A 7,814-nucleotide genomic window follows, 5' to 3' on the forward strand; every position below is an offset into this window, starting at 1 on the left:
GTTAGCATTACAACCCATATTGTGGCCACGGTTAAAAAATTATACGAAATTTTGCATATTTCGGTGCGGTCCAAACTATTTTTAATCCCAAAATTTTGACTCACATTCAAACTGATTTTAAAAATAAATGTATATCAATATAAAATCCAACAAAGTCTCCACGCATAAAAATTAATGTAATTTAAAATCTCAAAATGAAAAAAAAAAGATATTTGAAACTAATTGTTGGTTTGATGTATTTTCAAAATGTACAACCCATTTCTCATTACTGATGGGCCATTTTCTCGGCCAGTCGAATGAAAGCTCTCCTCGTCTTGAAAGATTTGCAGCCCAACAGGCCTGACAAAGCGACTTACTTGGCAAATCACAAAAAACAGGGCTATGGCCATGGACCCAGCTGTCAGCCTCTCCACGTACAGTACTCTTCCGATGGAAGTCGTTCCTTGACCATGTTGACCACGCCGCACGGAGAGCACCATGACGGTGGACGACGGCGAGGCCTAGGAAGGGGACGACGCGATAGTGGAAGCCCGCGCGGAGAGAAGTACGAGGGTTCACTGGTTCGGCTACGGTGTGAGGCTGTCGTCGCCGCAGGGCCTGGACAGCGATGGGAATAGTAGGGGGCGGTGAGGCCTCCGCGGCAGCACAGCCGGCCATAGGAGGCAGGAGCATCCGGCACGACCGGCGCTGCTTTGGGCGGCTGGAGTAAGAAGACCAGAGGTTGAAGAAGCACTACGGCCATTGGATGGACATCGTACGGTCACTGGAGTTAGAATCGTTCATATAGACTAAGTTGACAAAGCCCTTCATCCCCGTCAACTTAGTAGGCCCACAAGTCAGCCTCCCACCAAGGTGGGTCCCAGTTAGCCAAGGGAGTATCCATTTTTTGTGCGTAATAAGGAGGCACTTCCGGTGGGTCTGAGCTGAGAGTGGGGGGAACATTTTTTTTCACGAAATACGGTGGCCCGTAAGGTGGGTCCCAGCAATCAGGGGGCAAACGTTTTTTTTGCAAAATACGGTGGCCCGTCCAGTGGGTCCCTGCTGTCAGTTGGAGGAATCATTATTTTCCGCGTAATAAGGAGGCACTTACTTGCTGCGGCCGTGGACCCAGCTGAGACTCTCCATGTACAGTATACTTCCGATGGAAGTCGTTCCTTGACCACGTTGACCTCAGCGCGTTCCGTTGCATGCATGCGTCCATGGGCGTGGTGCGTCCCCACTATCAGCCTCTCACGTACAGTCATCTTCCGATGACTCTCGGTTGTTGACCACGTTGACCACACCGTGTCGAGCGCACCCGGAGATGGGGAAGACGGGGCAGTGGAGTCGCAGATGGAGAGGAGTGGGAAACTTCACTGGTTCGGGTGCGCGGCAGCACAGCCGCGGTGCCGCCCACGGGAGACAGGAGCAAGAATAGAGGTTGAAGAAGGAGCACGGCTGTTGGATTAACATCCAACGGTCCAGCCCCTAGAATCATTTGTTGATTAAGTTGACAAAGCCGTGCGTACACGTCCGCTTAGTAGGCCCACAAGTCAGTCACCAAATCTGACGGGTCCCTGCTGTCAACGGGATGAATATTTTTTTTCAAAACAAGGAGGCACTTCCTTCCGTGCGAAGATATAGTCGGTGGGTCCCAGCTGTCAGGTGGAGGAAACATTTTTTTCAGCTTAATAAGGAGGAACTTTCCTTGCATGCGACCATGGACCTCGTGGGTCCCAGCCGTCAGGCTCTCCACGTACAGTCCTGTTCCGATGACTCTCGTGTGTTGACCACGCCGCATCGAACGCAGCGAGGCGGTGGGGCACGGCAAGGCGCCGGACGGGAACGACTCGGAGATGGGAAAACACGGTAGTGGAGTCACAGATTGAGAGGAGGAGAAGGGTTATAACTGGTTCTGTTGCTGCATGGGGCTGTAGTCTGTGGAGAATAATAGGAGGTGTCGAGGGGTGGAGGGATAGCCTGGCCGGCAGTGGGGTAGCGCTTCGTAGCGATGCGTGCTAAGCAGAGCCGCTAGCCGCCGGAGGCCGGACCAGGCGGTCCCGGCGACGCTGGAGGAAGAAGACGAGAGATTGAAGGTGCATGCCAGCCGTTGGATATAAATCCAATGGCTGTGGATGACACAATCATTTGTTGACCAAGTTGATAACGCTCTGCGTAGGCTTCGACCTATTGGCCCACATGTCAGCCTGCAAAAATGTGGCATATATTTAACCTATGTTTTCTAGAATGTACAGTCCATTTGCTGAGCTGGATGAACAAATAATTTCGCGTCAATCAGGCCCATTTATATTTTCTAAGAAATCATAGCCTATTTGCACTTCCTTAAAATACACGTATTAGGTGGGCTCGTTATATATGTGGGTCTATTCTGATAACACCCTTAAGACTTATTCTGCACATCAGTTTCTTATTCTCATAACACCCCCACGTCACCGGCCCACCCCACCCATTCTTCCTCTCCTCCCACTCCCTCACTTCTCTCCACTTTCCCCCCCTCCCCCGCGCAGAACCACCTCCATCCTCCCTCGTCGCCCGCTTCCTCCTACCCAGCCGCGCGCCACCGCGCCTACCACCTTCCTCCTCCACCTACCTCCCACGGCCGGCGCGCCGCCCAACCACCCCGCCCCACCCGCCCACCCTGCCGGTGGCCTTCCTCCCATCGCCGGCGAGCCACCCCTCCGACCGCTCCCCAGCATGAACCGGCACCGGATCCAGGCCTCGACGGGCCCCCGCGACGTCCCGGCGCCGGATCCAGGCCAGGGCGGGCCCCCGCGACGCCCCGCTGCCGGAGCCAGGCCACGACGCCCCCCCGCGTCGCTGCCCAGCCTGCTTCCCTCGCGCCGCCGCCCAACCTCCTCCCCCCGAGCCGCCGCCCAACCTCCGCGACTCACCCTTCCCTCCCCGGCCTCCTTCTACTTCCGCCGTCGCGCCGGCCGGCCTAGCCCCGCCGTCATCCTCGAGAAGTGCACTGCGTGCCCTGGAGCAGTGCACCGCGAGCCTCTCTAGCAGCTCATCCATGGGCGCCGGCAGTTTTTTTTTTTGGCCTGCAGTTCGGTGCCCCCCCGCGTGCAGTCCGGTGGTGCTACGCATGTAGTGCTCAGGTGAGTCGCACTACAGCTCGGTTGGGTGGGCGCCACTGTCCTCCGACGGGCATGTGTGCAGTGCACTCCGGCGGCGGGGGGTAGCCATCTCCTCTCACGCTTCCAGCAGCATCGGGAGGAGGATGGTGGAGAAATATTCTCCCAGGTGCAATTTGTCTGATGTTCTTGCATTTGTGTGCAATTTCGGTGATGGCATTCATGCCCAGGTCCAATTTTTCATTGTTGTTATCCACTCACGGCGAGCAGTGCAGCTTGCTATCGTTGCAGGTTAGTTGGGCGTCAATGCAGTACGCAAGCACTTGAGAGGATGATTGGCACGCACTTCAGTTTCAGCCGTGCGACGCTGCAGTATGGATGCACGTGGCAGGAGGTTTGTTGCTGCAGTTTGCTTGGTGTTGGCAGGAGGTTCTCCAGCTGGCCCATGTAGTTTACCTGGTGCAGTTCGGCCAGTTGATGGTTGCGGTTAAAAGGAAAATTGTGTGGAGTACACTTTCTTTGGGATGAAAAGATAAGTGCAAATGTGGTTCACTAATTATTTTATCAGGGTTCAGTTAACTATATTTTGTGTGATGAGAGCCGCTCCAACATTTGATTTAGTAAACTGAACCCTGAGAAAAGTTATATGGACTCGTTTGAAAATTGTTTACCAAAGAAGTTCATTTAGAATTGTATTGCGGCTCATTTCTCTCGACCATGCGGTTCGCTTCTTCGCACGTGTATAACTTGCCAATGTGGAAATACAAAAACTCCAAACAGAAAAAATAAAGCAGGAAATGAAGTGCAAAGATATGTTAAATGAAAAATGGTAGAGAAACGACAAAAAAAGTAATGCCGTTCACTTGACCATTTGATGCAGTGCAAAAATGTGTTAAATGAAAAATGGTAGAGAAACGACAAAAAAAAGTAATGTCATTCACTTGACCATTTGATGCAGTGCGGTTTTCTAACTAAAGCAGTGCGGTCGGGTGTGTGATGTTGTTCATCCCGTAAGTGCAAAAAAATGTTACGGAAGTAACAAAAGTAATGCGGTTCACTTCTTGATAGTGTTGTGGTTCATTTACACCTAATGTGAAGTGCACTCTACTTTCTCGTTCTTGAAAAAATTACGTTTGAATAAAAGAAACCATGCAGTTCTCTTACCCGTCCAATGCAGTGCGGCTTTTCGTCCGATGGAGTGCGGTTTTCAGTCGGATGAAGTACCCACGTCGATTTAGGTGTCGCGAAAAACAGAGTGTCCGCATTTCGGTAAATTTGAAATTCCTCTTAAACTGTAAAGAATTACAGAGAGTGTTCTACATGAAAAAGTTGCATCTTGTCGATATCTTTCCAACAGCGCATGATTTGAATTATTCTGACCAGCCGTTCGTAAAAATTTCGCGAAAAACAGCCGCTGCCTCTCGAAGTCAGCCGCACGATTTTCAAAATTAACTAAATTCCGTAAGGAATCTCAAAACCATTTCAACATATGAAAGTTGCGCCCTGTCCGTAGCTTTCCAACGGCGTATCATATGTCTCGTTTTGACAAACAGTTAGAAAACTGGAGCAAAAACAGTACCGAAAATTTCAAAAAATTTGAAAAACAGAGTTCCGCGATTTAGTAAATTTGAAACTGCTCTAAACCGTAATGAATTAGAGAAAGATTTATATATGAAAAAGATGCGCCTCGACGATATCTATCCAACGGCATATCATTTGCTTCATTCCAACAAGCGGTTTAGAAAAAAACACGAAAAAACGCTCGCTGCCACTCATCATCCGCCACACTATTTTCAAAACTGCTCTTAAACCATGTGGAATCTCGAAAAGTGTTCAACATGTCGAAGTTGCGCCTAATCCATAGCTTTTCAATGGTATATTACACGCCTCATTCCGATAAACGGTTAAAAAATTAGGGTGAAAACAGTACCAAAAAAATAACGCGTGCAGTTTTTTCCGACGAGAAGTTCACTAGTCTCTATTGCAGTGCTCGTCGTCAAAATGATGCAGTGCGCTTCTGTTGAGCGTGCAGTGCCGAAGTGGTGTGCAGAATAGTTATTCTGTTAATATTAGCAGAATAGACCGTCTGTATATATATATATAATGTTATGTTAGAAGGAACAATTAATATCAAAGAATAAACCGGAGAGGCACATTTTTTATATATATAATTAAGAAATTAGCGAGTTATTGCTCAAAATAAAAATGAGCGCGTTATTATTAAATTGGTCCTTAAAATCTTCGCAAGCTTTTGTACGCAATCACTAGGATTTTCATTGCCTGTGAGTCAAAAACAACCAGGATTTTCCTTGCCAACTTCCGTTAAACATTTACTTTTATAAGTTAATAACACGTGGGATGTTTTTATAATATATATATAAGTCTCTATAAAATATACGATAATAGTAATAATATAAATATATGTAATGTGGTTAGAAGGGAAAACATAAATTGGACACAACATTACTTTTATAAGAGACATGCGTTTTATACCCCACAGTAGGCATACTAACAAGTTCACACACAAATACAACAGAAAAAGTAAACATTCATATCAAACTCAGGTTCACAGGACACGTTCATATTCATAGCCAATATTCACTATCAACAACTCAAAAGATTCATATATACACAAGCTCAGCATATCTATGCATCCAAATGATTGATAGATCACACGACAATATTCATACATAATTCACAAAAAGATTCAGATATACATATGTTTAGTATGTTTATGCATCCAAATGATTGAGATCACAACCAATATGATCCATGGACAAACTTTAATTACCTAGGGTACAGACTGGTAAATGGTGTTCAATCGGAGGTACTTCTTGCTAAAATTAGTTCTTGTACGAGTAAACTTTCGAGTACATAAGAGGTAGCACAGACAATCTGAACTTTGCTTGTAGGTTTATCCTCAAATAGTGGCCATGTGCCGAGGGAGGTTTGAGCAACTTGGCCACTACTTTCATCCAACTAGTTTACTGGCTCATCTTGGTCCTGTATCTCGCCAAAATTCTACATTGCAGACAAGAAAGGAGGCGGTTGAGAAAATGAACCACCCAAATTTTTGGTGCAGTTCAACTGAAGTGGAGCATCCTTGGCGTGTAGACTGATTAAGTGCCAGATGAATATACACGTCAACCAACTTGTCTGGAATCTTTAGACTCCATGCCATATAGTTCGCTACCATATGTGCCGATAACCAAAAGGCACAAGTTCGGACCAAAGACCGGACTGCGTTTTTCTGGGCTATGCACCAAGCAATATTTTTGGCGTTCACTCTCCTAATACTTGGAGTTTGACAATTGGTTGACGCTGGTTGATACTCGAATGAATATAGGCACTTCTTGTCAACATCGATGCTTGTCTGAGTGAACTTTGGAGTACATAGAAGCAACCTAAGTACCTGTCCATCTGATCATTTTGTGTAGTTCTACTGAAATCATCCGATGTAATGATTTGCCTGCGAGTTCAGGCTCCAAATTACTCCTTTATGAAATTGGCAAACAGTAGGACAATACCAAATTACCAATACATATGATAGGCATAATAATCAGGATAAAGACCAGTACCAACCTGTGTGAGGTAGCATATCAATTACTATTTCCTTTGACTGGAAGCCGAGATAAGCCAAGCGACTGACAGCAAAGGAAGAAAACAAGCGGAGATTAGCGACTAATAGGAAAGGACGGAAGCTGTCGAGGCAATGAAGCACCCAAAGTTTTTGTGCAGTTCCACAAAAATCGAGCATCCCTGTTGGCACATATATTGAGAGAGTGAGATTACTATAATAGTGGGAGTAGTTGATCAAACATACACTAACAAATAGAAGCACCCTCATTATCTTAATGGGTAAAGTTAGCAACATAGTAGTCTTGCTTAAAGAGAGGTATTAGTTTATTTAATCAGTGCCAATTAGCTCAACTCAACACTCAAAGCATTGCCATTTATCATAGGTTGCAAAACTTTAACGTGCAAAGATAAAGGAGTTTCTCATGACAGTAGCACGATACAAATAGAGATGACAGCAAACTAATATGGATGAAGGCCTTAGGCCCGTACCAACCTGAGAAAAAAATATTATTCATGTAGTCCCATAAGAGATGATAAAGCACTCACTGGAATCACACAATAGTATATATTTTTGTGCACTTCAAATGTATGGTTGAAATCACTCTTGTTTACCAGTGCTGAGATTATATCGAAAGATTATCAAGAACTTCCAGCAGAGTTAAAGCACTGGCTGGGATATAGTTCATTGTATTGTCTTGTGTAGTTCCACTAAAATGTATGATTGGCACAACATGATCCCTGTTTGCACAAGTAGGAACAAGGTGAAACCTTCATTAGCTTAGTGAGAAAGGATAGGAAGACATTAGCATATTACTCAAACAGTAGCATCAAATTCATGATGGACAATACGCAAAACATTGCCTCATTGAACCAATGGAAAAAATTGACATGCAAAACAATAGCACTATTATGTCATGACACTAATAATATTCCCTCCCTGCTCCACCACATGATTCACCACCATAGACAAACATACACACATACATGATTCAGCATAGGGTCCTACTAAAGATTTGTTTAACTCCAATAGGAAAATTAGACAGTAATAAATTAGTGGTACTTAAGTACTCCTAATTAATTAAGTGAGACAACAGAAGTGGAAGGGCTCCCTGGAGGATCATCTCACATGTAAGGTAGTCATTGCCGGAGCCCTTGAAT

General features: G+C 45.7%; 1 long non-coding RNA gene across 1 annotated transcript; it reads left to right on the forward strand.

Annotated features, from left to right (window-relative positions):
* Positions 1 to 2,450: 2,450 nt before the first annotated feature.
* LOC125513996 lies at positions 2,451 to 3,782 on the forward strand. Its single transcript, XR_007286232.1, has 2 exons — positions 2,451 to 3,246; positions 3,353 to 3,782. It is a non-coding gene; the product is annotated as an uncharacterized LOC125513996 (long non-coding RNA).
* Positions 3,783 to 7,814: the final 4,032 nt, after the last annotated feature.

The sequence above is a fragment of the Triticum urartu genome, chromosome 6 (assembly GCF_003073215.2).
Source record: "Triticum urartu cultivar G1812 chromosome 6, Tu2.1, whole genome shotgun sequence".
Classification (NCBI taxonomy): domain Eukaryota; kingdom Viridiplantae; phylum Streptophyta; class Magnoliopsida; order Poales; family Poaceae; genus Triticum; species Triticum urartu.